Source organism: Hakea prostrata, chromosome 2, assembly GCF_041222555.1.
Source record: "Hakea prostrata isolate BN-2017 chromosome 2, UWA_Hpros_2, whole genome shotgun sequence".
NCBI classification, from domain to species: Eukaryota; Viridiplantae; Streptophyta; class Magnoliopsida; order Proteales; family Proteaceae; genus Hakea; species Hakea prostrata.
The window spans coordinates 42210584-42231681 of NC_142601.1; the positions used below are offsets into that span (position 1 = coordinate 42210584).

At 40.2% G+C, this 21098-nt stretch overlaps 1 pseudogene; it reads left to right on the forward strand.

Moving 5' to 3' along the window:
* The first annotated feature begins 9735 nt into the window (after nt 1-9735).
* The window catches only part of LOC149024390 (uncharacterized), an 82343-nt pseudogene continuing 70980 nt past the window's right edge, over nt 9736-21098 (forward strand).

The window sequence follows — 21098 nt, forward strand, 5'->3', positions numbered from 1 at the left end:
ATCTCCATCAAGATTCAGTTTCCATAAATAGAACTTCATCATCAACTTTCATGGATTCAAAGCCAGACACCAAGTCCTCCACTGGGATGGCCCAAAGCTGACTTCTTACTTTACTCCGGGTCATCGGACCTACAAATAACAAGGTTTCCAGGTCAAGGTTAGGGCTGGGTTTTACATCAATAAATGGCCCCTTTCGGGTATCCGCAGTATAGTTCAAGTCCTCTCACGGAGTGGATACCGGTCTTGAGCGCCCTTCAACCATACTCTACCACGGGTCGTTCGGTCTCAATACCCTTCCGATTCGGGTCTGATACGACAAGGAAAAATATCCTAACCATACACCTAGACAATCCTATACATGTCATCCAACAACCCGGGAAAGCGTCGATGGACACCTTCGGAGAATATCCCATACTACTCTCTCCGATGTCCAAGGACAGAAGTGTCGAAAGGACACTTCCCAATCCCAAGTCTTACGTAGTCAATCACAAGATCAATCTCATCATATCATACTAAATCAACGATTCATCATATAAGCAAGACATATCATAACATAATTGATCATATATAAAAATCATAAAGTACAATTGAACATGACATTCTAAATGATATATAACATTCTATTACATATAAGAAAACATATAACAGTCATGTATAGTAAAGGAATACTCATATGAACATAACCATTAAGTTCCCATAATGTAAACATGTTGGTATAATTAACATACTTGAGTTAACGACTGTCCTTACCTTAATCAAGTTGTAAATAGATTTAATGATCACCAAGTATGGTCCCAAAATCAGTGTTGATACCCTAGATAACATACAAGTAATGTCAGAGAAGAAAACAATCGAATCGGGGTTCGAACGGATCAATTCGGCTGAGTACAGGGGCATTAACAGCTCTTGGTTGACTGGCTTGGTCGACTTAAGAAAGTTTTACATCAAGTTACATATGAAAGCATAAACTGAAATCCTAGTACAACATGTCTATCTAGGAGACCACCTATGATCCCTAAATGCCCTGACATCATCCGAGATCTTTGTGAGCTGAGACTGTAGTTGATCCTGTCTGGACTCTATCTATGCATGCCTGATCTCTATCATCTCATACATCTATGTATGCCTCGCCTCCATCATCTTATACATCTGTGTCTATCTCAACTCTATCCTCTCATACATCTACTCTTGTCTGATCTCCATCCTCTCTAGCATGGAAGTCATGGAAAGCATCTGTGCATGTAAGTCAGGTGTCTCTGGAGCAGCATGTGATGGACCTCCTACCTTAAAGTGTGGTGTAGGAACCCCCTGATCATCCTGACCAACATCAGGCATCTCTGCATCCTCTCCATCCTGATTATTGGAATCTGACCCATCATGTCCCTTGACCACTGATGCCACCTCAATCTCATACTCGGACTCTGACTCATCCTCTGGACCTGGTGATCTCGCAAGTCGCAACACCATCTAGCTGCATGAGTCCAATGGTCTTCGTACCGATCGGATATCTTGTGTCTCTGGCCACCTCCTCACCCTCGAGTCCCACCTCAAAATGCCTGAAGATGAGTGTTGGTAGTCGTCCAAAACATAGATTTCTCATACTCGGATGCTCTACTATATCAATCATGACATTCTGTATGATATATGCCAGATCTATCTCAAAGCCCATGTAAATAGAATATATGACCAAGGCCTCCATCACTGTGACCCGATGGTGATGTCCCGCCTTGGGCATAATGTTTCTGCCCACAATCCGACCAATCACTCTCGCTGCTGGAGTCATCTCTCCATTGATCCGTGGACTATGGCATCAATCGTCATCCCATAGTGTGGCACATATCTCGTGCAACTTGTATGGAAGAACATGTTTGTCCACTCTACCATCGACTGGTATCCATGTGCAAGCATGCGGGTAGAAAGGTACCCCAAAAATCTCTGCAAGTGTGCGGGTAGTGAAGCGAATCTGTGTCCCCCGGACCTGACTAGCTACTACCAGCTGAAGCATATCAACTCCCAATCCCTCCTCAAATGATGTCAAACTGTAGAACCGTCACACCCCACCCGCCGGTCTCGATTACCCGCCCGACAACCCGTGGGAGTGATTCGTCATAGGATCCACGGTTCTAGTCTATCAATAATAATAAATGCAAGTAAAGACAATCATGAGCAAGAATAGTTCAATAATTAATTAAAAGGATTACAGGAGTCCAAATACTCCAATAAAATAATCAAGGAAAGAATAAATAATCAAAGTATATATGAATTCAGCGGAAGCAATCAAAAGAGTTATATGATTTTCTTTCCAGTTTCCTTTTCTAAAGCTAAAAAATGTTTTCATGAATTTCTAGAAATGGGGTCCTCCAGTTCTTCTCCATACAATGAGCAAATTGTCTGGCAACTTGTCTCCTCCGACCATCAATGGGTGCTATAAGCACATTCCATGCACTCGCAAGAGCTCCCGCACAGGCTATCTCCATTTCCCATTGTCGGTGCCACATCTTCTTCATACGGGAAGGTTCCTTCATAGGAAACCAATACATCTTCTTGCATATTTCCTCCATCTGTACAAGCTAATAAAACATAGACAAATAAAGGAATGAGTTCTGGGGAACTCAGTAAGAACAAACAATGATTCCCATCCATATGTCAAAACCAATCATAAATGCATAAATGATATGTATGAATACCGCTAAGATCTAACCATGCAAGTCTCTAACAGTTGACATGCTTTAAGATATACAACAGCCCTCCTCTGGGTAGGTCTAGTCACTCTGATCTGGCAAGGACTGGTTACCTCTGTAGGGATCCTGGGTAAAATGGAAAGTCCACACTGGCTCTCAAACCATGGCTAGGGTTAAGTCAACACTCTCTCACCACGACCATTGGCATGAGTACTGGAGCATGTCGGGGTTTCTAATCCAATGCAAGTCATAAAAGTAACATATTACATGAAGTCCAGATACATCCCCTATGGCACCAACCAACTTGGTTCAGTATCCTTTGCAACCTAGGAATGAGAACCCTTATGGACTAGCTACCACTATTGGACTCCATTCCATAACCTATGGTAATCCATATATTGTTGGGGCGGAATGCTCTCATGATTCCTCACGACATGTAACATCCTCCCAACCGGTACCCTAACTGGCATACCCGAGAGTGTGATCCACAGCCCCAAAGATCAAGTATCGAGGAAATCATCCTCCCACATATACAATAACATAATCATAAACAAAAATAAATCAAGGTTTAATATTATAAACAAGGTTCAAAACAAGAAATGAACAATCAGTATAATCAGAGTGCGGAAAGATACCAGATATCCAATGATATCAAAAAGGAGTGAAGTGAGGCGGAAACTCACTTTACCAAAATAGCGGAACGTAGTATAAAAATCAAAAGGGATTACAACTGAAACAAATGTACTAAGAAATAAACTAAGATCAAGCGTCTTCAAGTTTATAGATAACGTCTTCATAAGTATGGACTTCATCAATCCAATGAATCCATTCTAACTCTATGTCGTTCTCAAAAGTAGTACGCAGCTTGATCCGCCGGGGGATCATCAAAGTAATCTTGATCGTTGCTAGCACTTTGCGTGTAATACGCTTCATCAGCTTGTGCTTCGCTGTACTGCTCGTCATAGTATTCTGTACCTGTAGGATAATCTAACAAAAAGAAATATACAACAGGAATGAGTTTTGAAGAAACTCAGTAAGATAGTTAATCCATAACATCATAGATAACATGTGGCAAAACATAACATGATGCAATGCAGTATGAAACAAGTAATGTATGTATGCGTCTAACTCTATGTATGCTGGTCTCTACGGCAGACATGCTTTAAGTCATAGCACCGTACTTCTTTGGGAAGGTCCGCTCACATCCTCAACCATTTAAGATATCTTGGATTCTCTCACGGATCATTTCACCGGTCTTGAGCAGCCGGTTGGTAATGGGTCCTTCATCCCTCAGGACAAACCATGGTAGGGGGTTAAGTCAACACACTCTCTCACAACCATTTGGCATAAGTACTGGCGCATGTCAGGGAAAAGCCTAGCCCAATGCAAGTCATCTACTCAGTTACATCAACTCAAGTCCAGATACTTCCATTCCTCGCCCCGGGCGATCCTTTCCGGTATCCTTCACACTAGAGTCACGGATATTACTCACCGGACTCATCAACCCTATTGGTTATCCACATATGGTAAACGGGAAGCTCTCATGTCCTCTCACGGATATAACTCACCGGTCTCGAGCACCCATGAGCCCAAGTCTAGCCATATGCAACCCTCCAATAAATGGCCCCCACAATGTGATTCCCGTCCTCTCACGGATATAACTCACCGGTCTTGAGCGCCTGTGAATCCCCATTGCTACCATGGGTCGTTCGGTCTCAATACCCTTCCGAATCGGGTCTGATATAACAGGGGTGTATCCTAGCCAAACACTACTAGACATCCCTAGGTATGACAACCATTGATTCGGGAAAGCGTCGATGGGCAACCCCGGAAACATCCCATACTATTTCCGATAATGTCCAAGGACAAAAGTGTCAAAAGGACACTTCCCAATCCCAAACCAAACTTAAGCAAACACATTCTCAGATCAGTCATGACATCCACAACCAGTAGTTCATCATATAAAAGAGAATGTAAAAGCAACATTGGATTAAGCAGTAATAAGTAATTCATATAACATAAATAATGAAAAAATTATATAAACAAGTGCTATTGTTCCCACAGTAGGAGATCAGAATTAAATTATAATAACAGTAAGTAATCTCATAGTTCCACAAAGTAGAAACCAGAGAACAAGCAATCTATGTAGTTAAGGAATCAACTGTCCTTACCTTCTAACTTGAATGGAATCTTAAAGAATCAAGTATGATCTTGACTAAACCTGAGAAGACAGTCCTAAACAAGTGTACACAACATGTTAGGAAAGATGCATAAAGGAAAAGATCATAAATCAATCGAAACAGACCAAGATTGAGGTTGCTGTACTCATTGGTCGATTGATTGGTCTGCTGGACCAGTCGACCAATGAGTCGACCAATGCGCATGATGGCTCTGCAAGAATCCGAATTTTGAGAATCCAGAACCGAATTCGATGGTTCAAAAGGGTACATTTAAGAGGGGAATTATCATGGTAGTATTCTAGGGTATAGAGGATATCAAATCTTAACTCAAAACAAGTTCTCAAGTTACAACCTAGAAATCATGAGGTTAACCTAATTAGGGTTAACATAGGTTAGGAGGGAAAAATAGAAAGATTAAAGATAATGAACTAGGATATGAAAGAATTCAGATCTAGTAAAGAAAACATAATAATTGGGTTAACATGATCAACTAGGGGATTCCTGGGTTTAATCCAAGAGAATTAGGGTTTCACCCTTTTGGCTCCCTGGACAAATAATTGTGAGATCTGAATGAACAAAGACAAATCAAAACAGGAAAGTATAGATGATTAAGTTTTAGGTTAACACAAGGTCACCCAAAAAGGATTTCCCTTTCACAAGGTAGGTTACCAAAAGTTCTCCAGACAATCACACAGGTTAGGGTTTCAAAGAATTAGGGTTAGGGTTTTCAAAGATTCCACTGGCTGAGGTTAAGATCATGATGATGATCATGAGTCTTAAAGAATATGGTGAGATCAGAGAATTGACGATTACAAGAATGCTTCATCACCTTTCTGATCTCAATGAAAATAGAATAAAAGGAAGAAAATCAGAGATAGAAGAGAGAGTGAGTGAGATCATACCTTTGCCGTAGAAAGATGAAGAATTCTTCAAGTCTTTGTAAGAGATCAACAGAGAATGCAAGGGAATGGGTTAGATTAGGGTTCTAACTCGTTCCAGAGGCTTAGGAGGCGGAGTATTCCCGAGATTAGACTTAAATAGAAGAGACAGGATTCAAATTTCAAAAACAGAATCAATTGGTAGATTGATTGGTCGATTGGTTCAATCGACCAATGAGTCGACCAATCAAGACAGCAACTCCAAAACAGGGAATTGAAGGCTCAGATCAAGTCCAAACATCAAGGGGTTTTGCACACCTCTAGAGTGACATACCTAGGAGTTAGAAATGCCTTTGAATCAATACAGAGACCACTCCAAGACCATCAACTAATCCAATCTTCATCCGGGTGCAGTTTCCACCATTGCGACACTAGCATCAACACTCATGGATTCCAATCCAGCCATCAAGTCTTCAACAGAAATGGCCCAAAGATGACTTCTTGCCTTACTTCAGGTCAATGGACCTACAATAAATAGAGTTTCCAGATTAGGGTCAGGGCTGGGTTTCACAAGACACCCAGTCCGTTCCTTGGACGTCCATGAGCCCAACCCTAACATATGCTACCCTACCATTTATATGACCAACAGTGGACCAACATCACATCACTGTCATCACGGGTCATCCGGCTTCAATTCCCCTACCGAAAGGGTAGTAGCATGTGGGATACCTAGCCATGCAACTCTAGACTCTACCTAGGTATGTCATCCAATATTTATGATAGAGCTAGAGACATCAGCGAGCATGTGTCCCATACCATAGCCCTCTGATATCCCAAGCTAAGATATCCCAATGGAATACCCCTTCCATTAGAACCATAAACCAACCAACATCAGCATATCACATTCATGATCAACAAAGTATAAGTAAAGACAATGCAAACAGCAAGCATATCATAAGATCAGCATGCTAAACAAGGTTACAACAGTATATGAAAAGAAAGAACAATAATAACAGATACTAGACTAGCATGTTCAACTCATTACATAAGAATAGGATTGTATGTCCTTACCTGTAATTATGCAGAATTCCCTCTAACTTGCAATTCAGAAACTATTATAAGACTTTTATTTGAAACAGAGAATACCTATATACAGGGTTACAATAAGGTATAAGTCGAATGAATCAAATCGGATCAAAACCAAAAGTCATTTGGTCACTAGAAACCAGCCGGTCGCTCGGGCCGGTCGCTTAAGTTGATCGACCGCCACTAGTGACCGCCCCAAAAACAGAGAGTTTCAAATTCGAAAATCAGGCTTCTGATCATCCATTTTCAATCCGAATTTTGAATGATCATAGTCTGAATCTCAAATCTAACACTCCTATAACCACAGGTGATACTAAACCTAACCAAAGACATCAAATTGGTTATCCAGAGACCTTCCCTTGATTAGATAAGCCCTTTTCATGAAAGCAGGGTTTCGTTTCCGGATCTGATCTCACCAAGATCAACAAAAAGGTAGGCAGTGCAATAGAAGGATCAAGAACATCAAAGGGAAACACTATTCTACTTTTATTATAGCAAGTGGTGAAGTATGAGTGAACAGGGAATCACTTACCTCAACCAGATCAACTATGAAAGACAGTAGAACCTTCTAGGACTCTGACAGCACTTTAGAACTGCTTCCAGCACGTCTCCACAGCCGTCTAACCTCCAAAAATGGTAATCCCAAATATAATATTGGTAAAATAGACGAGGTTTACTATTTATAGGAGTCAGGGGGCAAAATAGGGCAAAATTCAGCAATCAGGACCAGTCTGTCGCTCAAGGCGGTCGCTTGGTTTAATCAACCGCCACTAGCAACTGCCCCCAAATATATTGCTATACAAGGGTGCTTTGCTCAGGGGGTTGATGTCCAAGGACAACCTAGCCCTAAAGAAGACATGGGGGATGTCTTACCTTCATTCCGAACATCTCCAGACATCACTTGCCTTCCAGAAGTCCAACTACCAAGCAAGGCAGGCTCTTCAACAAAAGAATCCAGATCCATGGGTTCAGGGTATGGATCATGGACTTCTATCCTGACACTCCACAAATTTACCCAGCTAGACCTTCGGGTTCTCAGACCTGCAATACGGATCCTGGGTTAGAAATACGGGGGTTGTTACATGAACAGCCGAACCAACTCCGGATACACCGGTAGATCCTCCATAAACAGGTGTGTTCATCTCATTGTATCGAACCGTTGTCTGATCCTAAAGGTCCTCAACTCTCGCAACTGAAGTGCTCGACCATGCTCAATGCGACAATGTTCAAAGTAAGTCTCATGTAGAAACTCTGCCTGTGGTGTCGTAAATCTATGTCTATCTATGACCTCCTCTCGTGGCTGAGGCGGAGCCTGTCCTCAACCTCTCCTGGCCCCTACTAATCTACCTATACCATGGCCTCCTCCTCGTCCTCGTCTCTCCATGATGACTGTACCTATAGAAAGAGATTAAACAAGTCAATGTTAGAGAATTACCAAGAACTTTAGACAAGAAGGGCATTTTCATAATTTTTGGATATTTTCGATTTTGGGGAAAATTCAAATCGAATCACAGCCTAAAGCGGAAAATTCAGCAAGCTAGAAATGTGATTTTTGGCTTCTTAGGTCAAAATTGGGGATTTTTGAAAACATCGAAATTGGTTGAAACAAATTGCATGAGTACCTTTAGCATATCATTTCTAGCATGTGACAACTGATTTCATGTTAAAATTCCAAGCGGTTTGAGAGTATTCGAAAATTTTCTAAATTTGAGAATTTCGGTTGCGTTAGTGAAAGCAAGTTGGTGTTTTTGTGTTTGCTTGATGTTTAAGGCTTGTTTTTGTATGGAAACTATGGGATTACGTTACTAAGCATGCATGAACATGTTTCTAACCTAGAACAACAAGTTAAACATGGATTTTCATGGATTTTACACAAAGAAACCAACTTGAGAAGATGATGAATAGTGCTTACCTTGTTTGGATCTTCTATGTGTGTTGTGTTGATGTTGTTGAAGCTTCTAAACACTTGGATTCTCCTTGGAAACATTGGCAAGTTGGTTCTCCAGAGCTCTTCCTTGAGAAATTTGAGTTTGAAATGAGAAACGAAGTGGGAAATGAGGTTTAAAGCCCAAAATTCGTGTGCTGAATTTGCTTGGTCGAATGAACCAGTCGACCAAAGGAAGACAAAATGCCCTGTTTTGGATTTTGCTTGGATTTTCGGCTCGATTTTTGGATTTTTGACCAATGTTTGATTGTTTGCTTACTATGTTGATGATTCTAAGTATGTTTGAGCATTCTAATCACTTGGTCTTGAAGTTGTTGACGAATCTTCGATGTTGGTGTTGTCATCTTTATTTTTGCAGAATGGTTGTCTTGAGAAATTGACTTGTAGGTTCCGGTAGCACCGGTAATGGTGAGACGCGTGCTGGTACTTCAGACCAACAGACACAAGAGAATAGTCACACCACTATTGACCTCCCAGGTGCTCTTGAGATCAGAAGTTTTCGGGATATTGCTAATGTTATGAATAACATGATGCAACAACAGGCAACCCAGTTTACTCAGATGATGACAAGCTTCATGGCGGGGATCATGCTGGTGGGCAAGGAAACCCTAATGTTGCAGCTCCGTATGTGGAGAGGTTCGCTGGAACCCCGCATACTAGGCTAATGAAGAGTTTCCTGAAACTGCAAGTGCCATCTTTCACCGGTGTAACAAAGGATGCTCTATTTCCTAACAAATAGCTGAGGGAACTAGAGAAGGCCTTTTGGAATTTGCAGTGCTCCGATGCCCAGAAAGTTCTTTTTGCAGAAGCAGAAGCTTCAGCATGAGGCTGATGCATGGTGGACTTCGACTAGACCTATTCTTGAAGACCTCCATGCGGGTGTTGTATCGTGGGAATTGTTTAAAGAAGCGTTCTATAAGAATTACTTTCCTGAAGCAGTGAAGGATGCCAAGGAGGCAGAATTTATGGCATTGGTTCAAGGTTCCTTATCTGTGCTGGACTACCAGCAGAAATTTGAAGAGCTATTCTTTTTCGCCCCTGATTCGATCAAACCTGACAATGCGAAAGTGAAGAAGTTTTTCAAAGGACTGTGGCCATCGATAAAGGCATATCTCACCGTTCTCCCTCTTGAGAGCTATGCCCAGGTAGTACAGAATGCAAAGAAGCTAGAAGAGACAGAAATAGAGAATGTTCGGGTCCAGAGGCCTTGGCAGCCAAGGAACCCTGGTTATGTTGACTGCATTGATCGTCGATTTGTGAGACCTACTCCATATCCCACTCCTACCTTTGAGCCAAGGAGTGTTGGACAGAGTTCGTTGTTGTACATGCGGGCCAGCATAGTCATCCTACTGGAGTTAGACCTACGGGAGCTGTTTATCCTTCTCGGCCTGGGATTGCTAATCCTAGACCTGCATTTCAGAGACCTCCCACTGTAGCGACTCTTATTGGACAGAAGGACTCTACTTGTTTCTTTTGCAAGTAGACAAGTCATTATGCTTATTTTTGTCCGAAGAAGCCTCCCAACCTATTGGCCCCTGTTGTGAGAAGTGTTGTTGTTCCTGCCCCTGCCCCTCCCTCTGGCAGAGTGTTCAGCATGTCTGGTGTTGAACAGGATCCTTGTCATGATGTTGTTACAGGTACATTGTTAGTTGCTTCATTTCCAGCATTTGTTTTGTTTGATACGGGTGCATTTCATTTATTCATCTCATCTACTTTTGCTTTGAAGACTAACCTAACACCCAGGTGTTTATCTAGTTGTTTGTTGATTAGTACCCCTATTGGGTCTGTTGTAAAGCTAGATAGAGTGTTAGAAGAATGTCCTATGTTGATTTGTGGAAAGAATTTGAAGGTGAACTTAGTGTTGCTTGATATGAAGGACTTTGATGTAATCTTGGGAATTGACTGGCTGACATCTCACAATGCTGTAATCTTGTGTTCTTCAAAGAGAATTCAGTTTCAGTTGAGTGAGAATTCAGTTTTTGAGTTCCAAGGAGAAAAGGGAAGAATCAGTAAGAAGACTTTGACCGCATTGATGCAAGTCTGTGCATTTGTGGAAAGTGCTTCACTTGGAAGCAAGGTCAAAGAAGGAAAGAAGCTTGATGAAGTCAAGGTTGTGTGTGATTTTGCCGATGTGTTTCCAGATGATCTGTCAGGACTACCCCCTGATAGAGAAGTTGAGTTTTCCATTGACTTAACTCCTAGAGCTGCCCCGGTATCTAAAGCTCCCTATAGAATGGCACCTACCGAGTTAGAAGAGTCGCTAACACAAATGAATGAGCTCTTAGAGAGAGGTTTTGTACAACCTGGTGTATCCCCTTGGGAAGCTCCAGTCTTGTTTGTGAAGAAGAAGGACAATATCATGCGTCTATGCATTGATTACCGGGAGTTGAACAAGTTGACTTTCAAGAATAGATATCCGCTGCCCCGGATTGATGATCTTTTCGATTAGTTGAAAGGTGCAGCTGTGTACTCAAAGATTGACTTGAGGTCTGGATATCATCAGTTGAAAGTGAAGTCAAGTGATATCTTTAAGACAGCGTTCAGAACAAGATATGGACATTATGAGTTTAGAGTTATGCCTTTTGGTTTAACTAATGCTCCTTCTGTGTTCATGGATCTCATGAATCGAGTATTTTATGATAGGCTTGATAAGTTTGTGATCGTCTTTATTGATGACATCTTGATCTATTCGAAGAATGAAGAAGAGCATGTGGAACACCTTAATTTCACATTTCAAAGGTTGAGAGAAAAGAAGCTCTATGCTAAGTTTAGCAAGTGTGACTTTTGGCTCTCAAGGGTAGTATTTCTCGGCCATGTTGTTTCAGCCAAAGGTATTCTTGTTGATCCTGAAAAGGTGCAAGCCGTTGCCGAATGGGAAAGACCGAAGACTATGACTGAGATAAGAAGTTTCCTTGGATTGGCAGGATACTACAGAAGGTTTATTGAGAACTTTTCTAGGTTGGCTGCTCCTATGACTAAGCTAACTAGAAAGGAAGAGAAGTTTGTGTGGACCGAAGCTTGTGAGAAGAATTTCGAAGGGCTGAAAGTTAGATTGACAAGTGCTTTGGTTTTGACTATACCTGATAGTTATGGTGGTTTGACAGTCTACACTGATGCTTCTAAGATTGGTTTTGGTTGCGTGTTGATGCAACATGGTAAAGTAGTGGCATATGCCTCTCGGCAATTGAAGAATTATGAGCGGAACTACCCCACTCATGATCTAGAGCTTGCCGCGTTGTCTTTGCTTTGAAGATTTGGAGACATTACCTGTATGGTGAGAAGATCGCTATCTTCACATATCATTAGAGTTTGAAGTACTTTTTTACCCAGAAGGAATTGAACATGAGACAAAGAAGATGGTTAGAATTGGTCTTTGATTATATCTGTGACATCCAGTATCACCCTGGTAAGGCTAATGTTGTTGCTGATGCACTTAGCAGGAAAAGTCAAAAGAAGGTGTTGGACTTGAATGCTTTGAGTCAACCTTTGTTGTTTTCGATTGCGGGTTTTGGTTTGGAAGTTGTTTTCGAAGATTCGGATTTTGTTCTCTCTGCTATGACAGCAAGATCCACCCTTCGAGACAGAATTGTTGCTTTGCAAGGTTCCGACCAAGAGTTGAAAGAGAAGATTGAGAAGATTGTCTTGACTCCCGAAATGGACTTTGATTTTAGTATGTCTATGGATGGTGCTTTGTTGTTTAGAGGTAGACTTTGTGTGCCGGCTGTTGAAGAAATCAAGAAGGAAATATTGAAGGAAGCACACCAGTCAATCTTTACAGTACACCTTGGAGGTACCAAGATGTACAAGGACTTAAGGGAACATTTTTCGTGGATTGGTCTGAAAGCTGATATTGAAGATTTTGTTGCCAAGTGTGAGACTTGCCAACGTGTGAAAGCCGTTCGTCAACCCCCATCGGGATTACTTCAGCCCCTTCCTATTCCTAGTTGGAAGTGGGAAGATATTTCTATGGACTTCATGACTAGCTTGCCTCAGACAAGTAAAGGTAATGACACTGTGTGGGTGATTGTTGATATGTTGACTAAATCAGCTCATTTTATTCCTATGAAGATCATTCATACTTTGGATAAGCTAGCTAGGCTTTATGTGGACAATGTGGTTCGTCTACACGGAGTGCCTGTGAGTATTGTTTCTGATCATGATCCTAGGTTCACCTCAAGGTTTTGGAATAGTCTGCAGAAAGCCTTGGGAACCCAATTGAATCTGAGTACAGCTCATCATCTACAGCCTGATGGACAATCTGAGTGGACAATTCAAATCTTGGAAGATATGCTTAGATCTTGTGTAGTGGATATGGGTGGCAATTGGGATGAACACTTAGCTTTGGTTGAGTTTGCCTATAACAACAATTATCAAGCAACAATAGGCATGGCTCCATTTAAAGCTTTGTATGGTAACACTTGTAGGATGCCTTTGTATTGGACCGAGACCGGTGAAAGAAGAGTTTTGGGTCTAGAAATGATTGAAGCTACAAGTGCGATGGTTGACATGATTAGAGAAAGGATCAAGTCTGCCCAGTCTAGACAGAAATCTTATGCCGACAAGAGAAGAACCGATTTAGAATTTCAGATTGGAGAGAAAGTTTTCCTCAAAGTATCGCCTATGAAGGGAGTGATGAGATTCAATGTTAAAGGAAAGCTTAGCCATCGTTTCATCAGACCTTTTGAGATTTTGGAGAAGGTTGGACCTGTTGCATACTGTTTGGCCTTGCCCCCATCTCTTGCTGGAGTTCATAATGTGTTCCATGTTTCTATGCTCCGGAAGTACATAGAGAACCCAAAACACATACTACAACAAGCACTCGAAGGACTCAGTGCTGATCTTTCCTACGATGAAGAGCCAGCCGAAATCCTAGACAAAAAGGACAAACAATTGTAAAATCGCACCATCCCTTTGGTGAAGATTCGGTGGAAGAACCATACCGCTGAAGAAGCTTCATGGGAGAAAGAAGAAGACATGAAGGAGAAGTTTCCTCATCTTTTTGGAAGCACAGGTACTCTTTCAATTTCGAGGAACAAAATTTCTTTTAAGGGGGGGGGGGAGAATGTGAAACCCAGCCCTATCCTAACCCTGACCCTAACCCGGATCCTTGATGTGTGTAGGTCCGAAGACCTGGAGTGGTGGAAGAAGAGACTTGTGGGCCCTCATAGTTGAAGACTTGGTGTATGATTCGGAGCCCATGGATATTGGCAGTGAAGCCCCTTACTTGGATGCATTGTTAGTGTTTAGTGAGAAACTACACCTAGAAGAGGGTAAGCTTAGTTGAAGTGCTTGATGCACTTCCGGTCTTGTTTCGAAGGTATTTCTCTACTCTAGACTTGTTTATTGACTTGTAGGAGAAAATCCAATTCAATTCGGAGCCGTATAGCCTTTCATTTCCTTGATTCAAGCTTGTTGTACATGCTTGGTCGACTGAGTCAATCGACCAAAGCCAGTCTGCCAATGGTTGTACAAATCCGAGAAAAAGATGCTTTTTGGATATTCCTTTCTCTATTAAAGTGTTTCTCGTGTTTTGAACCCTATTATACTCATTTAGGCTACTGAGAATGAGAGTGGAGCTTCCTAAGGCACTCTCTTGGTGTTTGTGAAGGATTCTTGCCCCCAATCATTGCAATCATTGTCTATTGTCTCCATTTGCACATTCAAGGTATGATTCATCACTCTCACTCTCTATTCTACTCTTTTCTTTTCTTTTCTTGCTGTTGCAACCTTGGAGTTGATGCTGCAACCTTGCAACCATCACTCCAAGTGTTCACTCTTAGCTAATCATTGATCTCATTCCTTTTCCATTGATGCTATGCTCTCATTTCAATCCTTGCATATGCATTCCTTTGATTCTCTTCTTAATTCATGCATTCTTGTCCTAAACTGAGATATATAGTGTGCTATGTCTATGTTTATTGCTAGCATATGATTCTAATCCAATTCCTATTAGTTCTCCTAGCTAATTCATTCATTTCCAATGCAAATTCACTTGATTTCAATTCATGCTATGATTATTGCATTTGGAACATAGGGTTTCAATTTGGGGGTTTCTAATTAGACCTTTAGATTGTGTTAATTACTTGATTAGTAGTATTCTTATATTGATACGATGAATCCCTCCAAGTTTCGGATCGATCCAAGCCCCGGAAGATCGATTTTGAGCCAAAAATCACTATTTGGCATCGGACCCTATTCACTTGGTCAACTGCTTGGTCGATTGGGCCAGTCAACCAATCAGTCAACCAATGGACTGCTGAATTGTGTACTTCGTCGATTTGATCCGTTTGACCTCCGATTTTCCCGATTTCTTTTATAATCTTTCATTTATGTTTGTCTAGGGTCTTAATACCATATTTGGATCATTCTTTTGTGGCCATTGGATTATCATCATCGCGGCTTAAGGTAAGGACGGTTATACCCATGTGACATAGGCTATATGATTGTTACTCTGATGTTGGCAACTTAGTAGGCTTATATTATTAGTTGTTTTAGACATCATATGACTACTGTAGTTACCTTATGATAGTAGCACCATGTTTAATTACTTTGTTTATCATGTCTATTAATTCTTGTCATTTCTTATACACTTGATCATGTGATGTTATGACGTATCTTTCAATATGATGATGTATCATGTATGTATGATATGATGAATTGAGAATGTGATTAGATAAGTATGATTTGGGATTGGGGAATGTCCTTTTGGCATTTTTGTCCTTGGACATCGGAGGGAATAGTATGGGATGTTCTCCGAAGATGCCCATCGACGCTTTCCCGAATTATTGGGTGACATACATAGGACTTGTCTAGATGTGTTGGCTAGGACATCCCCGTTGTATCAAACCTGAATCGGAAGGGCATTAAGACTGAACGACCCGTGGTAGTAGTATGGTTTGATGGGCACTCAAGACCGGTAACCACCCCGTGAGAGGACATAAATCATACTATGGATACCCGAAAGGGGCCATTTATTGGTGGGGTTGCAAATAGCTAGACTTGGGCTCACGGGCACTCGAGACCGGTGGGTTAGATCCGTGAGAGGACGTGAGAGCTTCCCGTCTACTATTTGTAGATGACCAATAGGGTTGGTGAGTCCGGTGAGTAATATCTGTGACTCTAGTGTGAAGGATATCGGAAAGGATCCCGGGATGGGAGGAATTGACATATACTGGATATGACATGATATGACTAAGTAGATGACTTGCATTGGGCTAGGCTTCACCTTGACATGCTCCACTACTTAGATCAATGGTGATGTGAGAGAGCAGTGACTTAAACCCCAACCATGGATTTGTCCCGAGGGATGCAGGACCCATTATCAACTGGTGATTGAGTGATTGAGATTTACCCAAAGAAATATGGTGCTATGACTTAAAGCATGTCTACCATAGAGACTAGCATATGTAGAGTTAGTATCATACTTGTATCATGTGTTTCATATCATCTTGCATCATGTTATGATTTGTATCATATGGTTTATGTATTATGGATTAACTGCCTTGCTAAGTTCTTTTGAACTTATTCCTTTTTGTGCATTGTTTGGTAGATTTCTCCACAGCTACCGAAGAAGCCGTTGGCTCATACTTTGAGGCGAACTAGGATTCCACATACTACACTGAAGGTCCTGGCCATTATGAAAGTTACTGTGAAGGTGCTGAGGGTGATTACCCTCCGTACCAAGATTAGCCGGACTTTGGTGTGGGAGAGGCCCTGCTTTGTTTCCTTCATGTACACTTACGAGGACATCATGAACAAGACTAAGGAGACCTTAGTTTAGGCCCTTTTATTGTTATTATTTGGAAACTCGAATATGTAAATTAACTTTCTTTTGATATACTCTTAGATGTTGGTTTTGTAATTAACTTTGATTGACTACTTTTCCGCTCCACTGAGGGAGTGACTTCCGCTCACTCTCTCTCTCTTTTGGATTATATTTATATATTGGTATCATCTTTTTTCCGCACTCTTATTATTTGTTCTTATCTTATCCATGATTTCTTTTTATTATACACTTTACCTTGATTATTATTGTTCACGATTGTGTTATTGCGTATGTGGGAGGCATGGTTGCTCGATACTTGATCTTCGAGACTGTGGATCACATACCTGGGTATGCCTAGTAGGGTACTAGCTTGGTGGATGTGACAACTTTGGGAACAGTATGAGTCATCCGCTTGGACTTCATAGTACTGGCTCTTATAGTCATTAGTACCTGCAGAAAGATCTAACAACATTGTCCAAAAGGAATGAGTTCAAAAGAACTTAACAAGGCAATTTATTCCACAATAACACATATAACATGATAGCAAAACATACAAGATGCAATATGATATGAGGCAGTTATGCAAGTATGCTTCTAACTCTATGTATGTTGGTCTCTAGTGGAAGACATGCTTTAAGTCATAGAACCATACTCCCCTGGGTAGGTCTCAAATCACTCTCCCTCAACCATCTCGGTATCTTGGGTTCTCCGGTGGTAATTGGGTCCTGCATCCCTCTTAGACATTCCATGGCTAGGGTCACCACTCTCTCACATTACCATTGGTTTGAGTATTGGCGCATGTCAGGGTAAATCTTGGCCCAATGCAGGTCATCTACTTAGTTACATCAAGTCAGGGTTAGATACTTCCATTCCTCGCCTCTAGCGATCCTTTCCGGTATCCTTCCCACTAGAGTCATCGTATCCTATGGCTACAACTAACTCGGACTACGGACTCATTAACCCTATTGGTCACCCACAAATTGTAAACGGGAAGCTCTCATGTCCTCTCATGGGTTGGTTACCGGTCTTGAGTGCCCATGAGCCCAAGTCTACTACTGCAACCCTACCAATGAATGACCCCCACAATGTGATTCATGTCCTCCCACTGGTTGGTTACCGGTCTTGATCACCCACAAATCCCCATTGCTGCCATGGGTCAATCGGTCACAATTCTCTTATGAATCGGTCTGATATAATAGGGTAATCCTAGCCAAACACTGCGAGAGAAGCCCTAGGTATGTCAACCAGTAATCAGGGAAAGCGCCAAGGGGCACCATAGGAAAGTGTCCCATACCACCTCCATTGGTATCCAAAGACAGAAATGTCAAAAGGACATTCCCCATTCCCCAATTGCAACTTAGGCAAACACATTCCAAATCAGTCATTCATAAGCACAACTGATAAACCATTCACGAGAGAATAACCAATCATTTATAATCAAAATAACAAGTGAATCACATGATTAAAGTCCTATTGTAGTTATAGTAATTATAGCAGTAATGTAACTATAAGTAACTCATGAAAATAGTAGTATGATCATGCAATTCAAATCAAATATAAGCAATCATGTATTTTAGGTTATTTGAGAACAAATGTCCTTACCTTAGTTAATCTCGAAAAACTCTGGAGAAAAGGATGAGGATAGGTCCAAAGTTACCAAATAGACCCTAAACAAGCATAGGTTAAGCATTAGGAACAAACACTGGAAGATTGGAAGTGAAATGGATCAAAACAGAGTCACCTTGCTGTCCCTGACTCTGTTGGTCGGTCAGGCTTGGTCGCTTTGATCGACCAAGCTAGTTTTGTACAGACAAAACCCCTAGTTTTTTTTATCCGAAACTCAACTTCCGAGATTCGAAACACTCCGAAATTTCAAGGAAAATTCTAAAATAGTAAACTAAGATTATCTAGCATATATTAGGCATCAACAATGATCATTAGAGTAGAATTCTAATTTAATCAAAACTAGGCCTTTTCTGAAATCAATCCATGATTTCTACAGAAAGACTAGAGAGAATGAGAATTCACTCTAGGAAGAAAAGAACAGTAGATCATAGATAACAATAATCATAGGAATGAATCTAGCATGCTTTAGAAATCAAAAACTTAGAATGAGTATTCATTCATGAAGATCACACTTGATTTTCCTTCGAAATCATCATGTGTTGATTCACAAAGTAATAGAGTGAATGGAGATTCATTCTAGAACTACAAAGATTGGAGGATCAGTCATGGGAATGACATAAGAGCATCCTCCTAATCACAGAGATAAGAATAAAATAATAAGAGTAGATCTAGTGAGAGTAAGAGTGATTAAAAAACCTTAAGGAAGAAGATTCGTCAAAAAACTTTGAGAATTGGTTGAAGATCTTCCAAAGTTCCAACGTGAGTGCTTGAGAGAGGCTTCCCACGTTCTCTAGAGGCTTAGGAACATAATGAGGTAGTTTACCACGAAGTTATAATGTATGGAACTTCAAAAACCTAAAAATTCAAAGATTTACCAAATAGTCCCTGTCACTATTGGTCGCTCATGTGTTGGTCGGTCAGGTGATCGACCAACACTGAGCAGTAAGGCCCAAAAATCTGGTTTTCTAACTCCAAATTTCAAAATTCCAAAGGGGCTTCTCCCAACTCAATCAAGAGACTTACCAAACATTGAGGGACCTTCCAAAATGTGTCAATCTAGGGCTCAAGTCCATCAACCAAGCTCTTCTCCAACAATTTGCAGTTTCTTCTCCAAATCAGGTAAGGCTTCCATATAGGGAACTCCATCATCAAATCCATGGGTTCTGGGTCAAACACCATGTCTTCCACTGAGACGGTCCACAATTGACTTCTACCTTCACTTTGGGTCTTTGGACCTACAAACAAATGGATTTCCGGGTTAAGGTTTGGGCTGGATTTCACACCTATGACGCAAATTGTAATGGGACCCACCAACTATGATTAATAGTGTCCAATAAAAATTCAATTGTTGGATGACTGTATTTTTCAAACATAAATTGGGGTGTCAATGCTTTAAGGCCTATGTTGGCATAATTTACTCTAAATAATAATAATAATAATTTAACTAACCTATAATAATAACTAAACTTATCTGAACTGTCCAAATGATTCAAATCAAAATTGTTGTCTTTACTTATTGGTAATCATTAATCTTTCTTATTGGTTAACAATTGGTAATCATTAATCGAGCTCCATTTACCCAAAAAAAAAAAAAAGTGGAGCTCCATTTGTTCATAAATTGAAAGCCGAGCTCAAATTTAAAATCAAAATTTTAAGAGTTTTTTACGTGTGGGTCCTCTTAGTGGACCACAAACTAATGATGCGTCCCTTTAGTGCAATATATTACGTGAGGTTCCTAACCAAACTAACACTGTTAGTTGTCGTTAAGTATATTCAAATTTCAAACATGGAGAGGCTAAAATATCCCTCAAATTATATTGGTTATATATTTAACCATATAATTAACTCTTAATGACGAATTATTTCTTTTTAAAACCATCTATTAACACAATGTATTGAATAACCTGAGGGGCACTTTGGCCCCTTCACATTTGAAGTTTGAATATATTTAACGGTGGCTAACGGTGTTAGTTTGCTTGGGCCCACATGAAATATATTGCATTAAGGGGATTCTACATTAGTTTATGGTCCACTAAAGGGACCCACCTGTAAAAAACTCAAATTTTAACATTCAAAAGTGAAGTTTGCTGCTGACTATTGGATCTGCCTTTCCTTCTTCTTCTTCTTTTTTTTTTCTTTTCCCCTTCTTGGAACTTTCAGATCTGTCTGAGCTAATATACCAACACCTCGATTACATTCTTAGGAGATAGTTTTATATACAATTTTAACATAAGATAGAGATTTGCCCCTGGCCTCAAAGAGATTCTAACTCTTGATCTCATGTTAGGAGGCATTGGTTTTTGTCAACTAAGCTAACCCCTTGAGGTTTGAATTGGCATTTTTGTTGACTAGTAAAAAGGCACGTGCAAATGCACGTGATTTGTGATGCTCAATATGAAATAAAATATATATTTTTCAAACATTTAGTTACATTTGAAAAACAAACTTATTAATCTATTTAATATATATTTTTATACATTGTGTAGTGTATTAAAATTTCAGTAAAAAAAAATTAATAAATTAATGAGTGCAAACCATGGTTGAACTATATATTTAGTTTGAATCCATCAAGAAGGTTCACTTATAATATTTTTATCTTTGCCAAATATGAAAATAGAAATCTAACTTATAAAACAAAATGAGGTTAAAAAAAACTTTATAGAATATCCATGATTTGATCTGAGAAAGTTATAATAGTATTTAAATGTGAAATCACTTGACTTTTAAGCTTCCTCGAGAACTTATTGATTTAGGAATCAAATGTTTAGCAAGACAGACAGAAATGGAGCATCAAGAATTTAAGTGGGTTATTTACTTTTGATTAGAAGCAATTGTGAAAAACTATGTTTGTTAAGAAAATGTAATGAAATATGTAAAGTTAATTTCAATTCCTTCTTGTTATTATCAAAATATATATTTTTTCTTTCTCCTTCGAAA